At 47.4% G+C, this 18530-nt stretch overlaps 1 protein-coding gene across 1 annotated transcript in view; it reads right to left on the bottom strand.

Moving 5' to 3' along the window:
- LOC139406385 (SH3 and multiple ankyrin repeat domains protein 3-like) overlaps positions 1-9500 on the bottom strand; it is a 254120-nt gene extending 244620 nt beyond the window's left edge. Inside the window, exon 1 of the mRNA XM_071148926.1 lies at positions 9429-9500. The gene's annotated coding sequence lies outside the window, so the exon portion shown is untranslated. The remainder of the gene's footprint in view (positions 1-9428) is intronic.
- Between the last annotated feature and the right edge of the window lie 9030 nt (positions 9501-18530).

Here is an 18530-nt window from a genome sequence, read left to right as displayed (position 1 = left end):
GTCCTTCAGATCCTTCAGATCCTTCAGTCACATTTAGGCCCAGCAAGAGACCCAGCAAACCAAAATTGGTTCTATGTTCTAATAACACAAAAAACTGATGATTATACAATGTTGTATAAAACGTCCTCCTGATGTTGCAAGAATGTTCCTAGAACAGATTTCATCTGTTCTTTAAAGGTCCCCAGAATGTTTCATTAGGTTGTGGGAATAGTCTGGCAAGCACATTGTTGGGTCATCACAAAAGATTTATTCCCAAAACACAAAAACTGTCCAGTTGTGTGGATGATTCTAATATTTCTTTTCACCTGATGTTACAAGAATGTTCTTAGGCCAGAACACATTTTTTCTGTTATTAAAAACTTACCAGAGTGTGTTTTTTTTTAGGTTGTGGGAACATTGTGGGCAATAGATATATTCCCAAAACACTATAACTGCCCAGTTGTGCTGACATTCAGATAACGTTTGTATCTGGGTGAAAAAAACATTCTGTTTATGTTGCAAGAATGTTGACACAACAGCTTTTATAGTTATATAGGTTCACAGAATATTTAACTAGGTTGTGGGAACAGTGTGGATACATTACAAGAGATAGGTTCCCAAAACATAAAATATGCTAAGTTGGGATGACATTCATACAATGTTTAAATTATGTTGAACAGAACACCCCTATAGTGTTGCAAGACTGTTATTGTGATATTCATGAAGGTTGCACAGAACATTCCAACAATGTTGCACAACGTTTCTAAATTTCCAAATAAGTCAGTTTTTATGACCTTCATAGCATATTGTCTAATATGGTCTGAGTTAATGACGTGATGTCAGTCACAGGGTCTCTCAGTGTCAGATCGATGGCGGGACACTGTGGGCGTTGACTTTCAATCCTCCCCCTGCTATGCCTCTCTCTCTGTTGGAGCTCTCTGCTCTGCTCTGCCTCTCTCTCTGTTGGAACACTCTGCTCTGTATGTCTCTGGTTGAACACTCAGCTCTGCCTCTCTCTCTGTTGGAGCACTCTGCTCTGCCTCTATCTCTCTGTTGGAACACTCTGCTCTGTATGTCTCTGGTTGAACACTCAGCTCTGCCTCTCTCTCTGTTGGAGCACTCTGCTCTGCCTCTATCTCTTTGTTGGAAGACTCTGCTCTGCCTCTCTCTCTGTTTGAACACACTGCTCTGCCTCTCTCTCTGTTGGAACACTCTGCTTTGCCTCTCTCTCTGATGGAGCACTCTGCTCTGCCTCTCTCTCTGTTTGAACACTCTGCTCTGCTCTGCCTCTCTCTCTGTTGTAAGACTGCTCTGCCTGTCTCTCGGTTGGAGCTCTCTGCTCTGCCTCTCTCTCTCTCTGTTGGAACACTCTGCTCTGCCTCTCTCTCCCTGTTGGAGCTCTCTGCTCTGCCACTCTCCCTGTTGGAACACTCAGATCTGCCTCTCTCTCTCTGTTGGAACACTCTGCTCTGCCTCTCTCTCTCTGTTGGAACACTCTGCTCTGCCTCTCTCTCTGTTTGAACACTGCTCTGCCTCTCTCTCTGTTGGAACACTCTCCTCTGTCTCTATCTCTGTTGGAGCTCTTTGCACTGCCTCTCTCTCTGTTTGAACACTGCTCTGCCTCTCTCTCTGTTGGAACACTCTGCTCTGTCTCTATCTCTGTTGGAGCTCTTTGCACTGCCTCTCTCTCTGTTGGAACACTATGCTCTGCCTCTCTCTTTGTTTGAACACTCTGCTCTACCTCTCTCTCTGTTTGAACACTCTGCTCTGCCTCTCTCTCTGTTGGAACACTCTGCTCTTCCTCTCTCTCTCTGTTGGAACACTCTGGCCTGCCTCTCTCTCTGTATGAACACTCTGCTCTGCTTCTATCTCGGTTGGAGCTCTCTGCTCTGCCTCTCTCTCTCTCTGTTGGAACACTCTGCTCTGCCTCTCTCTCCCGTTGGAGCTTTCTGCTCTGCCTCTCTCTGTTGGAGCACTCTGCTCTACACTGCCTCTCTCTCTCTCTATTGGAAGACTGCTCTGCCTCTCTCTCTGTTTGAAGACTGCTCTGCCTCTCTCTCTGTTTGAACACTGCTCTGCCTCTCTCTCTGTTGGAACACTCTGCTCTGTCTCTATCTCTGTTGGAGCTCTTTGCACTGCCTCTCTCTCTGTTGGAACACTATGCTCTGCCTCTCTCTCTGTTTGAACACTGCTCTGCCTCTCTCTCTGTTGGAACACTCTGCTCTGTCTCTATCTCTGTTGGAGCTCTTTGCACTGCCTCTCTCTCTGTTGGAACACTATGCTCTGCCTCTCTCTCTGTTTGAACACTCTGCTCTACCTCTCTCTCTGTTGGAACACTCTGCTCTGCATCTCTCTCTGTTGGAACACTCTGCTCTTCCTCTCTCTCTCTGTTGGAACACTCTGGCCTGCCTCTGTCTCTGTTTGAACACTCTGCTCTGCTTCTATCTCAGTTGGAGCTCTCTGCACTGCCTCTCTCTCTCTCTCTCTCTGTTGGAACACTCTGCTATGCCTCTCTCTCCCGTTGGAGCTCTCTGCTCTGCCTCTCTCTGTTGGAGCACTCTGCTATACACTGCCTCTCTCTCTCTATTGGAAGACTCTGCTCTGCCTCTCTCTGTTTGAACACTCTGCTCTGCCTCTCTCTCTCTGTTGGAGCACTCTGCTCTACTCTGCCTCTCTCTCTTTTTGTACACTCTGCTCTACTCTGTGTCTATCTCGGTTGGAGCTCTCTGCTCTGCCTCTCTCTCTGTTTGAACACTCTGCTCTGCTCTGCCTCTCTCTCTTTTTGTACACTCTGCTCTACTCTGTGTCTATCTCGGTTGGAGCTCTCTGCTCTGCCTCTGTCTCTGTTGTAAGACTGCTCTGCCTGTCTCTCGGTTGGAGCTCTCTGCTCTGCCTCTCTCTCTCTCTGTTGGAACACTCTGCTCTGCCTCTCTCTCCCTGTTGGAGCTCTCTGCTCTGCCACTCTCCCTGTTGGAACACTCAGATCTGCCTCTCTCTCTCTGTTGGAACACTCTGCTCTGCCTCTCTCTCTCTGTTGGAACACTCTGCTCTGCCTCTCTCTCTGTTTGAACACTGCTCTGCCTCTCTCTCTGTTGGAACACTCTCCTCTGTCTCTATCTCTGTTGGAGCTCTTTGCACTGCCTCTCTCTCTGTTGGAACACTATGCTCTGCCTCTCTCTCTGTTTGAACACTGCTCTGCCTCTCTCTCTGTTGGAACACTCTGCTCTGTCTCTATCTCTGTTGGAGCTCTTTGCACTGCCTCTCTCTCTGTTGGAACACTATGCTCTGCCTCTCTCTTTGTTTGAACACTCTGCTCTGCCTCTCTCTCTGTTGGAACACTCTGCTCTTCCTCTCTCTCTCTGTTGGAACACTCTGGCCTGCCTCTCTCTCTGTATGAACACTCTGCTCTGCTTCTATCTCGGTTGGAGCTCTCTGCTCTGCCTCTCTCTCTCTCTGTTGGAACACTCTGCTCTGCCTCTCTCTCCCGTTGGAGCTTTCTGCTCTGCCTCTCTCTGTTGGAGCACTCTGCTCTACACTGCCTCTCTCTCTCTCTATTGGAAGACTGCTCTGCCTCTCTCTCTGTTTGAAGACTGCTCTGCCTCTCTCTCTGTTTGAACACTGCTCTGCCTCTCTCTCTGTTGGAACACTCTGCTCTGTCTCTATCTCTGTTGGAGCTCTTTGCACTGCCTCTCTCTCTGTTGGAACACTATGCTCTGCCTCTCTCTCTGTTTGAACACTGCTCTGCCTCTCTCTCTGTTGGAACACTCTGCTCTGTCTCTATCTCTGTTGGAGCTCTTTGCACTGCCTCTCTCTCTGTTGGAACACTATGCTCTGCCTCTCTCTCTGTTTGAACACTCTGCTCTACCTCTCTCTCTGTTGGAACACTCTGCTCTGCATCTCTCTCTGTTGGAACACTCTGCTCTTCCTCTCTCTCTCTGTTGGAACACTCTGGCCTGCCTCTGTCTCTGTTTGAACACTCTGCTCTGCTTCTATCTCAGTTGGAGCTCTCTGCACTGCCTCTCTCTCTCTCTCTCTCTGTTGGAACACTCTGCTATGCCTCTCTCTCCCGTTGGAGCTCTCTGCTCTGCCTCTCTCTGTTGGAGCACTCTGCTATACACTGCCTCTCTCTCTCTATTGGAAGACTCTGCTCTGCCTCTCTCTGTTTGAACACTCTGCTCTGCCTCTCTCTCTCTGTTGGAGCACTCTGCTCTGCTCTGCCTCTCTCTCTTTTTGTACACTCTGCTCTACTCTGTGTCTATCTCGGTTGGAGCTCTCTGCTCTGCCTCTCTCTCTGTTTGAACACTCTGCTCTGCTCTGCCTCTCTCTTTTTCTACACTCTGCTCTACTCTGTGTCTATCTCGGTTGGAGCTCTCTGCTCTGCCTCTGTCTCTCTGTTGGAACACTCTGTTCTGCCTCTCTCTCCCTGTTGGAGCTCTCTGCTCTGCCTCTCTCTCTGTTGGAACACTCTGCTCTGCCTCTCTCTGTTTGAACACTCTGCTCTGCCTCTCTCTCTGTTGGAGCACTCTGCTCTGCTCTGCCTCTCTCTCTTTTTGTACACTCTGCTCTACTCTGTGTCTATCTCGGTTGGAGCTCTCTGCTCTGCCTCTCTCTCTGTTTGAACACTCTGCTCTGCTCTGCCTCTCTCTCTTTTTGTACACTTTGCTCTACTCTGTGTCTATCTCGGTTGGAGCTCTCTGCTCTGCCTCTCTCTCTCTGTTGGAACACTCTGCTCTGCCTCTCTCTCCCTGTTGGAGCTCTCTGCTCTGCCTCTCTCTCTGTTGGAACATTCTGCTCTGCCTCTCTCTCTCTCTGTTGGAACACTCTGCTCTGCCTCTCTCTCTCTGTTGGAACACTCTGCTCTGCCTCTCTCTGTTTGAACACTCTGCTCTGCCTCTCTCTCTGTTGGAACACTCTGCTCTGCCTCTCTCTCTCTCTCTGTTGGAGCTCTCTGCTCTGCCTCTCTCTCTCTCTCTGTTGGAGCTCTCTGCTCTGCCTCTCTCTCTGTTGCAACTCTGCTCTGCCTCTCTCTCTCTGTTGGAACACTCTGCTCTGCCTCTCTCTCTCTCTATTGGAACACTCTGCTCTGCCTCTCTCTCTATCTGTTGGAACACTCTGCTCTGCCTCTCTCTCTCTGTTGGAACACTCTGCTCTGCCTCTCTCTGTTTGAACACTCTGCTCTGCCTTTCTCTCTGTTGGAGCACTCTGCTCTACAATGCCTCTCTCTCTCTGTTGGAACACTCTGCTCTGCCTCTCTCTCTGTTGGAACACTCTGCTCTGCCTCTCTCTCTTTTTGTACACTCTGCTCTACTCTGTGTCTATCTCGGTTGGAGCTCTCTGCTCTGCCTCTGTCTCTCTGTTGGAACACTCTGTTCTGCCTCTCTCTCCCTGTTGGAGCTCTCTGCTCTGCCTCTCTCTCTGTTGGAACACTCTGCTCTGCCTCTCTCTGTTTGAACACTCTGCTCTGCCTCTCTCTCTGTTGGAGCACTCTGCTCTGCTCTGCCTCTCTCTCTTTTTGTACACTCTGCTCTACTCTGTGTCTATCTCGGTTGGAGCTCTCTGCTCTGCCTCTCTCTCTGTTTGAACACTCTGCTCTGCTCTGCCTCTCTCTCTTTTTGTACACTTTGCTCTACTCTGTGTCTATCTCGGTTGGAGCTCTCTGCTCTGCCTCTCTCTCTCTGTTGGAACACTCTGCTCTGCCTCTCTCTCCCTGTTGGAGCTCTCTGCTCTGCCTCTCTCTCTGTTGGAACATTCTGCTCTGCCTCTCTCTCTCTCTGTTGGAACACTCTGCTCTGCCTCTCTCTCTCTGTTGGAACACTCTGCTCTGCCTTTCTCTGTTTGAACACTCTGCTCTGCCTCTCTCTCTGTTGGAGCACTCTACTCTACAATGCCTCACTTTCTGTATGAACACTCTGCTCTGCCTCTCTCTCTCTCTCTGTTGGAGCTCTCTGCTCTGCCTCTCTCTCTGTTGCAACTCTGCTCTGCCTCTCTCTCTCTCTGTTGGAACACTCTGCCCTGCCTCTCTCTCTATCTGTTGGAACACTCTGCTCTGCCTCTCTCTCTCTGTTGGAACACTCTGCTCTGCCTCTCTCTGTTTGAACACTCTGCTCTGCCTTTCTCTCTGTTGGAGCACTCTGCTCTACAATGCCTCTCTCTCTCTGTTGGAACACTCTGCTCTGCCTCTCTCTCTGTTGGTACACTCTGCTCTGCCTCTCTCTCGGTTGGAACACTCTGCTCTGCCTCTCTCTCGGTTGGAACACTCTGCTCTGCCTCTCTCTCGGTTGGAACACTCTGCTCTGCCTCTCTCTCTGTTCGAACACTCTGCTCTTCCTCTCTCTCGGTTGGAACACTCTGCTCTGCCTCTCTCTCGGTTGGAACACTCTGCTCTGCCTCTCTCTCTGTTCGAACACTCTGCTCTGCCTCTCTCTCGGTTGGAACACTCTGCTCTGCCTCTCTCTCGGTTGGAACACTCTGCTCTGCCCTGGCCCAGCTAGAGCTCAGCTCAGATAACATTACAATACTGTATTACCTATGGTGTAGCACTAGTCATTATCTGACTGACACTTGCTCTCCAGCTATCTGTCTCTCTCTTACTCTGGATGTGAATGTGTACACTATGTACATGTACGGTGTGTAAATGCATGAACAGTATATGTCTATGTACACTGAGTGTACAAAACAAACACATGCATTCCTAATATTGAGTTGCACCCCCTTTTACCTTCAGAACAGCCTCAATTCATCGGGCATGGACTCTACAGTGTGAATGTGTTCCACAGGGATGATTGTCCATGTTGACGCCAATGCTTCCCACAATTTTGTCAAGTTGGCTGGATGTCCTTTGGATGGTGGACCATTCTTGATACATAAGGGAAATGTGAAAAACCCAGCAGCGTTGCAGTTCTTGACACACTTAAAGGCACTTCAATATTTTGTCATACCCATTCACCCTCTGAATGGCACACATACACAATCCATGTCTCAGTACCAAGGCTTAAAAATCCTACCCTTCATTTACACCGATTGAGGTGGATTTAACAAGTGACATCAATAATGGATCATAGCTTTCACCTGGTCAGTCTATGTCATGGAAAGAGCAGTTCCAAATGTTTTGTACACTCAGTGTATATGACTGTGTGTGTGAGCGTAAATATTGTCTGTGTCAGCCATCAGGGACCTGATGACGACATGGCTTCCTGATGCCCCTCCCCTTCACATCAACAACATATATCTCTCTCTTCTCTCTTCGTACAGTAGTCATGTTCTTCATCACGAAAAAATAACATTCAGCATCCATATCTATCATCAGCTCTTTCCTAACTGTGTGTGCTTTGTAAAGTTATTGGTATTAGCTGATCAAAGGATGTTTCTCCTGCTTCAGGTCTCTCTGGTTCCTCTCTGCAGTGAAGTGTGTGTAGTGTGTGTAGTGTGTGCGTGCATGTTTTCTAGCTTTGTATCGTCTCTTTGTACAGGAGTCTGTAGGAATCACACTGTATTTCATGAGAAGTTAATATGTAGCTGAAACACCAGCTTATTATTTCTCATAAGTGTCCTGCCCTGCAGAGAGCTTCACAGAGAGAGGAGGATTACAGAGAGCCTTGCTGCTGCTCTATGGTCCTGCCCTGCAGAGAGCTTCACAGAGAGAGGAGGATTACAGAGAGCCTTGCTGCTGCTCTATGGTCCTGCCCTGCAGAGAGCTTCACAGAGAGAGGAGGATTACAGAGAGCCTTGCTGCTGCTCTATGGTCCTGCCCTGCAGAGAGCTTCACAGAGAGAGGAGGATTACAGAGAGCCTTGCTGCTGCTCTATGGTCCTGCCCTGCAGAGAGCTTCACAGAGAGAGGAGGATTACAGAGAGCCTTGCTGCTGCTCTATGGTCCTGCCCTGCAGAGAGCTTCACAGAGAGAGGAGGATTACAGAGAGCCTTGCTGCTGCTCTATGGTCCTGCCCTGCAGAGAGCTTCACAGAGAGAGGAGGATTACAGAGAGCCTTGCTGCTGCTCTATGGTCCTGCCCTGCAGAGAGCTTCACAGAGAGAGGAGGATTACAGAGAGCCTTGCTGCTGCTCTATGGTCCTGCCCTGCAGAGAGCTTCACAGAGAGAGGAGGATTACAGAGAGCCTTGCTGCTGCTCTATGGTCCTGCCCTGCAGAGAGCTTCACAGAGAGAGGAGGATTACAGAGAGCCTTGCTGCTGCTCTATGGTCCTGGCTGCACCATGGAGACGTCACACTGAAGAGGCAACTACAGGATGGAAACTAACCTCATTTTGGAACAAATGGAAAAAGGTGTCATGCCCCGCTTTGTCCTCAAATTTTCCTAAATAAGTTTAGATAACACACTGTCAGTATTAGAATCTTAATATCACAACCAGAACTGGAGTTAGAACCACTTTTAGGAGGGCATGGTTCTCTTGAATGGTCTTCCCCCGTTGCCCCTTCTTCTCCTGACAGTAGGGCCTGCTTCACTCCTTCTTCCAACAATTGATAGGTGCAGTGCCCAGTTGATAATCACCCTAATATTTCCTTAAAACTGAACCTAAACTATACATAAACTAATTTCACACATAACAGATTACATTTTAAAAATGAAGTATGATGGGGAAAAACTGGGAGAATGTTTGAGCTGTTGAGTGAGGGGAAGCCAAAGATCCATAGTTATGTAATCACCCGTTCTGAATGAAGAACAGGACCATTCTATAGTATTGATCCATTTGAATTATAATCTTAAAATGGTATCTACACTATATCAGCACCGAACCAATCTATTCTGGCCTACTTGGAGCAGGCTACACAGTGAGAGCTTGTGTAATTCTCCAAGCTGAATGCTTTCACTATCTGGGTAAATATCCACACCAGGTAGTAGGTGAGTGATGGGGCTTGTGGAACCTTAGTTTGGCAAGAGGAGAAATGTCTGGCCGGCACCATGGACAAAGTTAGATGGGAGCTCCCTCCCTCTGCGGTGGTGGTCGCATTAAAGAGGCCACGGAGGCGGGTAAAGAGGCGGAGAAGGACTATGGAGGAGTGGGGTCCACGTCCCGCGCCAGAGCCGCCACCAAGGACAGACACCCACCCAGACCCTCCCCTATAGGTTTAGGTTTTGCGGCCGGAGTCCGCAACTTTGGGGGGGGGGGGTACTGTCACGTTCTGACCTTAGTTATTTTATTTTGTCTTTGTTTTAGTATGGTCAGGGCGTGAGTTGGGTGGATTGTCTTTGTTCCTTTTTCTATGTTTTGGGATTTTTGTGTTTGGCCTGGTATGGTTCTCAGTCCGAGGCAGCTGTTTATCATTGTGCCTGATTGAGAACCATATTTAGGTAGCCTGGTTTCACTTTTGAGTTGTGGGTGATTATTTTCTGTGTTAGTGTTTGTTACCACACGAGACCGGTTCATTTGTTTCAGTTTGTCATTTTGTATTTTTTGTAGTGTTCAGTTTGTCTTATCAAAATGGACACTTACGACGCTGCAAATTGGTCCGACCTCTCTTACTCCTCATCAGAGGATGACGACGAACATTACACCTGCACAGCAGTTGTACTCCACAAAGGTGCTGAAAAATGACAAGAAGAAAAATAAGGATTCGGATATTACCCAAGGCCTTCATAAACACAACCAAATTAGTATTTTTGCAATAGTATATAAGAAATGTTTTAAGTACACTGTTAGAATGTTGCAGTCAGAATGACTGCTCCTCAGCTTGATAGGGGGTCCATGGAGGGCCAGTGGTTCTAGTGTTAAAATAAAATGATGTGGGTTAAGGAAGGCAACTTTTCCTCAGTGGAGTTTATTTGCTGTGATTTTTGCAAAGTACTGTACATGTGTGAAGTGTTAGCAGAAAACACTAACTTGGTAACACTAAATTTCACCTTCCATAATTTATTCTGGACATAACCATTCATTGCTACTTATGACAGATGTTGCCTTGGGGATGTTCTTGACAAGAAGTTAGTTAGTTTAGATAGAAGCACTGTTGTCAGTGGGACACCATGTCTCATAACATGTGTCTTATCGCGCATGACAACATGATGGTATCTAAAGTTCAATGAGCTTCGAAGCTTTGAAACCATAATACATGATATACAGTTGGTCTGTAGAGTCAGTGTCAGAGGCAGCTCTGTTCCCTAGGCGTCAGTTATCCTGACCCCACAGTGTGTCTGCGGGGTGCTGCTGCTCACATTTCGCTGCTCTCTGCTGGTCGATCTGCCGGTGTAATCTCGTTAACGGTGGGGCGGCAGCACGGAAGGTAGCCTACCAGTAGGTAATACACCGGGGGACTTAGCAGATCAGTCAGCCGTGCACTTCAGGTGGTGAGAGAAAGAGGCTCTGTGCAACCTGTAACCCCTTGGCTTTCTCTCACATCCACATCCTAAATTCTGCTGAATCTCATCATTCCCCTCGTGATCAGGGACTGATTCAGACCAGGGACACCAGGTGAGTGGATTATCTAGCCAATCAGTGGCAATAATCACTTCATTTCTGGACTTTCAGGCTATACTGCCCATATGCTGTCTATTTTCTGCATTTGGATAATAATCTGACTAACTCTTCTTCCCTATTTGCAGGGGAATGTTCTCCAAAGTGCTTGGGCTGGAGCAGTAGGATGTCCAGACAGTACACAATAGAGACTAGTCAGAAGGATTTCACCCTCCTTGCATCATACTATACTCATATTTAGTGCAGTAGCTGCCAAGAGCATTTTTTGAGGAACATTGGGGGAACAACACGTGTGTTTGATAGTGAGAGGAGAAGATAAATGTCAGCAGTAGACAGTGGGATCATACACTATGACTTGGACAGGGGGAGGCATTGGGGAGCATAACAAATACCTGGAGTAAGTCATTGAAGATGGGGTGGTGTTGAGTTGTAGAAACGGTACATTGACTAGCCTACTGTACATGTTAGCTGTAGCGGAAATACATTAAGGCTACGCTAAGGACTTTTGGAAGTATAAGAGTCATTTGACTGCAGTCAACATTCTCCCCAGCCCAATGTTCCACAACATCATGAGGAATTCTAAACATACCAAACACACCCTGCCTCAACCCCCAGAACTATAGCCCTACCTCCTGCCCCCTCTCTTTCTCTCATCCCCTATCTATATCTCTCTCACCCCCCCTCTCTCCTTCCCTCTCTCTCCAGCCCTGTGAAAACAAAGTTAATTATTTATGGCGGTGCCGAGTGGAGTGGGGTGAGGAAGCAGCGCAATGTATGCACTCTAAGATGTCTCCTTGGCCCCAGAGGGCCTTCCTACTGAAGGATTATAGGAGGAGACTCACAGCATGACAACTGGCCCTTCTCTGCCGACAGCCCCAACACAGCCCCAACACAGCCTTAAGACAGCCTTAAGACAGCCCGGCTTAACACATCCTTAACACAACCAATAGCACAGCCTTAACTCACCCCTAACACAGCCCTAACACACCCCTTAACAAAGCCTTAACACCAGTGGAGTCTGGCTGAGGGAGGATGACTCATAATAAAGACTGGAGCAGAGTCATTCCAGCCATTACCACGAGCTCGTTCTCACCAATTAAGGTTCCACCAACCTCCTGTGCCTAACACAGCCCTAACACATCCTTAACATAGCCCTAACATAGCCCTAACATAACCCTTAACTCAGCCCTAACACAGCCTTAACACAGCCCCAACACAACCCCAATACATCCCTAACCCCCAACAGAGCCCCAACACATTCTTATCACAACCCTAACACAGCCCTAACACAAACAACACCATAACACAGCCCCATCATAGCTCTCACATAGACTCAACATAGCCCTAATAACAACACAGCCCTACACAGACCTAACACATGCCCAACACAACCCTAACACAGCCATAACACCAACATAGCCCTAACACAGACCCAACACAAACACAGCCCTAACACAGACCCAACACAACCCCAACACACCCTAACACAGCCCCAACTCAGCCCTGACACAGCCCTAACACCAACACAGCCCCAATACAGACCCAACACAACCCCAACACCAACACAGCCCTAACACAGACCCAACACAACCCCAATACAACCCTAATACAGCCCTAACACCAACACAGCCCTAACACAGACCGAACACAACCCCAACACAACCATAACACAGCCCTAACACAAACCCAAACACAGCCCCAAGACAAACACAACCCTAACATAGTCCTATGTTATCCCTGCCTTGCATGGAGATATTTGGGATGGAGGGAAGGGAGATGGGGTGTTGGATGGAATAGATGAGATAAAAGGGAGGAATGAGTGAGGAAGGGAAAGGTGGGAGAGAGAGAGACAGAAAGAGTTGTGACAGTGACTGTTTTTTGACAGCCCTTGCAGTCAATTAGCATGTGGGCTGACTAGTGAATGTGATTACGCCTCCCCTAAGAGCCTGCTTCACACTACTCTCCGCTGGTCTCCAACAGATGTTGCATACTTCAGGCACACATACAGGTCGCCTAGGGTCACATTAACCCACTGGACCACCTTTAGCTTATCCCTAGGCTAATAGGCCCGGATACCATGATATGCATGTCAGAGCAGTTTTAATGCAATGCTATCACCATACAGTGCTATCTGAAGATGTCCACAATGAGATTAACTGTGGATGAGCACAGCACAAGTATAATCTGAACACACTTCAGGCTATTTACTGTGAAATTATATTGTGTTGTTTGTAGCTACATCCGTAGTCCTGTGTTATTGTATGTACTGTACTGTATGTACACCATGACTGTAAAAACCATTGATCGCTAAATCCGGAGAAATGAGGGACCATGTAAAACAAGTTGGGCACAAAATCCTGCTAAAAGGACCATCTAAGGTCTCCCGAGTGACGCAGGGGTCTAAGGCGTTGCGTCGCAGTGCTAGCAGTGTTACTACAGATTCTGGTTCAATACCGGGCTGTGTCGCAGACGACGCACAGTGTTTCCACCGACACATTGGTACGGCTGGCTTCCTGGTTAAATGAACAATGTGTCAAGAAGCAGTGCGTCTTGGCGGGTCACGGCTCTCGACCTTCGCCACTCTTGAGTCCGTACGGGAGTTGCAGGGATGGGACAAGACTGTGACTACCAATTGGGGTAAAAAAGAAGCACAATGATAAAATGGTTGGCTGGTATGCCCTCACTGAGCGGTCAGCTGTCCGGTTAGAAGAACATGATGTTCAGGTCCATCACTGTACTCTGGATAGTCACCCTCAGACACAGCTGTTTCCATTTGAAAATATTTAAAAGACTTTAAAAGACTGGTAATCTGAATGACTTGGAATCTTATTGTTGTAGTTATTTTGATGCATGCACAACATTCAGACATTCATCTTACTGTCGACAATAAAAATTCCTCAGAAATATCAGTCTTATCCCTTCGGACAAAGATTGCACTTTGACCTGAATGGGTGGGTGCAGTGTCCAGATGCAGTGTCCAAGCACTCTGATTGGTTGGGAATGGCAGGGCTATGATAGGTGAGGATTACTAAGGTAGACTGAGCAGCATGGCAAATCCTACCCAGCTGGACAAGCCGGGCTTAGGGGCCGCCCCGCTAAGGAGGTACACAGAGACGCAGAGACAGCCCTGGGCCTCCCCATGGAATGGCACAAGGGTGGCAGAGTACCCTCTAACTCAGCTGGTGCAGGGCAGCTGGGCCCCATCCTTGGACGCTGAGTACAATGTCGGAGGCTGGCCATGGCTGAAGCAGGTGGCTCGCCTACTGCGACGGAGGAATTGGCCACAGCTGAGGCTGGTGACTCTTTCACCACTGCTGAGTGCGATGGCTCCCACAGTGGAGCATGTGAGGACCCCTGGGCGGGATCAACAGGTATCTGGAGGGCCGCTGGGCCCCAGAGACAAGGTCAAGAGGTCTCCCACGTGGAAAGGGCTGAGGGTCATCCAAGGCAGGAGGTGGGTGGCCCCCCAGAACTAGAGACAGCAGGCCCCCCGGGACAGGGAGCTGAGGGCCTAGTAGGTTAGGGGACTTGGAACCCCTTACTAAATCTGAAGCCCGCAAGCCAGGTATGGTGGGGGGCTGCAAACCTAGCTGAACAGGGAAAATATAGTCTTGCGCTAGTATAGGCAAATGGGTGTAGGCTGAGGCTGAAGCTGACTGCCTAACTGCACACCTAGAGCAAATAACTGAGTCTAGCGGGACGGGAGACCCAGTACATAGAACTAGGGCTGGTGGTTTGCCATGTAGCACTGAGGGAGCTGACTGCTTGCCAACTGAGGCTGGGGGCTGACAATCAATTCAGGGCAGATTCTGCAGACCTAGTGGGGCTGACTAAAGCTGGAGACGGTGAAACTAGAACGGCTGAAGGCTGGGAGCCTAGTGCTGATCATTTTAGGCTTGACAGGGAGAACATCTCTGGACCTGAAAGGGAAACTGACTCTGGACCTGACAGGGATAACGACTCTGGACCTGACAGGGACAACAACTCTGGACCTGACAGGGAAACTGTCTCTGAACCTGACAGGGAGAACGAATCTGAACCTGACAGGGAGAACGACGCTGAACCTGACAAGGAAAATGACTCTGAACTTGACAGGGAAACTGACTCTGGACCTGTCAGGGAAACTGATGCTTGACTTGGGGAATAGTAGAGCTCTGGACCTACTAGAGAAACTGGTACCTCTGAGCCTAGCAGGGCAGGAGCCTGATGAACCACCTGGGCTAGGGACTGAGGGCCGACAAATTCTGGTGACAACAGAACTATTGCAGCTTGAGACCAATGACCTAGTGCTAATGACTGGGTGCAGACAAGGGCTGAGGACTGAGAATCTAGCACAGGTAACTTGTGCCATAGCAGGGTAGGAGCCTCTAAGCCTGGTGGGCTAAGGAGCTGTGGGCTGGCTATGTCTGGAGACTGCAAGCTTAGTACAGCGAACTTGGGGCCTAGTAAGGCAACTGGTAGGATGGGCAACTGGCTAACAAATAAGGCAGGGGGCTTCTATCTGAGCAGGGCTGGAGACGGAAGACCTGCAGACAGGGCAGTCTGGAGCATGGCTGGTAGTCTCTTAGATGAGAGAGGTGTGTAGGGCCTCACTACTCATCTTCCTCAGGTACATGAGAGATTCATGTGGTGGTGGGGGCTGAGGTGGGTAGTGACAGGTGTCTCAAACCTCTTAGGGATGCAGGACAACTAGTCTGCATCCTGGGGTGTGGAAACAACTCCTTTTCTAGGTACGTCAACAACTCAACTATAGCAGATCAGAATCCGGCTCAAAGGACCATGTAAAAACTATTGGTTTGTAAATCCGGAGAAATTGTGGATCATGTAAAAAAAACTGTTGGTTACTAAATCCGGCTACAAGGTCCATGTAAAAACAGTTAGCTAGGATGCCTTCACCCGTCTGAGCAGTCGTTTGTGAATGCCCTCACTATATACTTATAACTGATTGGTTTGGTTCTACCCACTATAGTGCTGTCTGGTTAGAACATGATGTTCAGGCCAATAACTGTACTCTTGATAGTCTCACACACACATACACACACACACACACACACACACACACACACAACACACACAACACACACACACACACACACACGTGTCTTCTCCCTTCGGACAAAGATAACACTCTGACCGGAATGGGTGGATGCAGTGTCCAGATGCACATTTCAAAGCACTCTGATGTGTTAGGAATGGCAGGGCTATGATGGGTGAGGGATAATTTAGGTAGGCTGAGCAGCTAAACTAAAGTGACTTAAGGGAAACTAAAGGTAATGTGAGGGGAAGTTAGGTACAAAGAAGAGGAGCAGAACAGCCTTTATTACAATGACATTTTACAGAGGGGTATGTATTGTGGTATGCATAATTCCTAGTTGACTAGTCCTAGTTGATCCAAAATGAAATCTAGAATCAGCTTCCTATTTCGCAACAAAGCATCCTTCACTCATGCTGCCAAACATACCCTCGTAAAACTGACCATCCTACCGATCCTCGTCTTCGGCGATGTCATTTATAAAATAGCCTTCAACACTCTACTCAACAAATTGGATGCTGTCTTACACAGTGCCATCCATTTTGTCACCAAAGCCGGATATACTACCCACCACTGCGAACTGTACGCTCTCGTTGGCTGGCCCTCGCTTCACTCTCGTCGCCAAACCCACTGGCTCCAGGTCATCTACAAGTCTCTCCTAGGTCAGGCCCCGCCTTATCTCAGCTCACTGGTCACCATAGCAGCACCCACCCATAGCACGTGCTCCAGCAGGTATATCTCACTGGTCACCCCCAAAGCCAAATCATCCTTTGGCCGCCTTTCCTTCCAGTTCTCTGCTGCCAATGACTGGAACAAACTGCAAAAATCACTGAAGCTGGAGACTCATATCTCCCTTTAAGCACCAGCTGTCAGAGCAGCTCACAGATCACTGCACCTGTACATAGCCAATCTGTAAACAGCCCATCCAACTACCTCATCCCCACACTGTAATTATTTATTTATCTTGCTCCTTTGCACCCCAGTATCTCAACTTGCACATTCATCTTCTGCACATCTACCATTCCAGTGTTTAATTGCTATATTTTAATTACTTCGCCACCATAGCCTATTTATTGCCTTAACTCCCTTATCCTACCGCATTTGCATTCACTGTATATAGACATTTATTTTGTTTTCCTTTTTTTTCTACTGTATTATTGATTGTGTTTGTTTAGTCCATGTGTAACTCTGTGTTGTTGTATGTGTCGAACTGCAATGCGTTATCTTGGCCAGGTTGCAGTTGCAAATGATAACTTGGTCTCAACTAGATTACCTGGTTAAATAAAGGTGAATTAAAAAATAAAATAAATAAAATGATAAGGTGATTTATTGTAAATTGCAGGCAATCATTCTTATTTTTATCTGTGTCAAGTGATGTCAAGGACATAGCAGCCCCCTCCATATCCTGCACCAGTGTGTTCCAATAAACTGGGATCCATGCACTGCATGGTGATTTAGGCCATGCCTCATCCCAGCCTAACCACTAAACACCAAGCATGGAGCCCCAGAGATAATCTGAAAGAAGATGCTTGTCTCTGTGTTTTATTCTCATTTAAGCCAAGATATTTTTATGGGGAAGGCTGTAAATGGTTGGAAAGCGTCAAGCGCAGAGTGATGACGTGTCGAGTGCTTTAAGCTGTGTGCTGCAGTGCAGTGAGATATGGATCAACTAATACATAGTACTTAAATGGTCTGAATTCTCCACTTCAACTGATCCTTCAGGACAGCGAGAGAGAGAGAGATGGGAGAAAGAGTATTAACGATAGAGTATTACATTAAAATTATTGGATTCAAACGCAAGACAGTGAGGGTAAAGTTAGACCTATATCCCTGTTCCTTCAATACCTTCTAGGTAAGGTGGATACTACCATAACATAAGAGTAAATAAAGTAGGGTTATTCCTAGGGCCGGGACGATACCAGTAACACGTTACTTGTTAGTATCGTAGAAAGGAAACAAAACACGAAGCAGACTTAACTTCTTTACGAAACCAGCCCTAATGTTGGAAACAAACATCATTATGCTGTCATCCAGAGTCACATTTATTTACAGTAATGTCCATGGTATAGCACACAACATTTTACACACAGCAGGTTTTTAAAGGTCCAAAGAGTTTGGTCTGCTCCATGTTTAAATAACTGCCATGGAAAAAAATATTACGATACTTTGTATCATCACGGCCCTAGTTATTCCGCAGGGCAGAGGAATGGTACTGAAAGAACAGATGGTGCTGAAAACCATGTATGTGGATATCACACTATCCCCTTGACCCGGAGTGGATTACAGAGAGATAGAACTCCTATAGAATGCACGCACATACACACACACATATCACATATTCTGGGTCTTGTAGAGCATGGTTAGCCTGTGGAGGGGACCCTTGTCTGATGGTAAGACCAGCCAATTGACTAAACAATCTCTCTGTAATCCGTGTCAATGGTGAAAGCTAAGCAAACTCGGACACACACACACACATATTGGAAAGTATTCAGACCCCTTTACTTTTCCCACATTTTGTTACGTTACAGCCTTATTCTAAATGGATTACATTTTTTTTTCTTCATCAATTGTCACGTTCTGACCTTAGTTCCTTTGTTTTGTCTTTTGTTTTAGTATGGTCAGGGCGTGAGTTGGGTGGGGTTGTCTATGTTAGTTTTTCTATGATTTTCTATTTCTGTGTTTGGCCTGGTATGGTTCTCAATCAGAGGCAGCTGTCAATCGTTGTCCCTGATTGAGAACCATATTTAGGTAGCCTGTTTTCGATTCTGTTTTGTGGGTGGTTATTTTCAGTCTTTGTGTGTCTGCACCAGACAGAACTGTTTTGGTTGTTTCTTATTCAGTGTTCAGTTTTTTCATTAAATGCGATGAACACTTACCACGCTGCACTTTGGTCCTCACCTTCTTCCCAAGACAACCGTTACATCAATCTACACACAATACCCCATAATGACGAACTGAAAATAGGTTTGTAGAAATTTTTGCAAATGTATGAGAAAAAAAAATCACAGAAGTATCTTATTTACATAACTATTCAGACCCTTTGCTATGATAATCAAAATTGAGCTCAGGTGCATCCTGTTTCCATTGATCATCCT

The sequence above is a fragment of the Oncorhynchus clarkii genome, chromosome 1 (assembly GCF_045791955.1).
Source record: "Oncorhynchus clarkii lewisi isolate Uvic-CL-2024 chromosome 1, UVic_Ocla_1.0, whole genome shotgun sequence".
Taxonomy (NCBI): Eukaryota; Metazoa; Chordata; class Actinopteri; order Salmoniformes; family Salmonidae; genus Oncorhynchus; species Oncorhynchus clarkii.
This window is presented reverse-complemented; position numbering and strand designations above follow the sequence as displayed.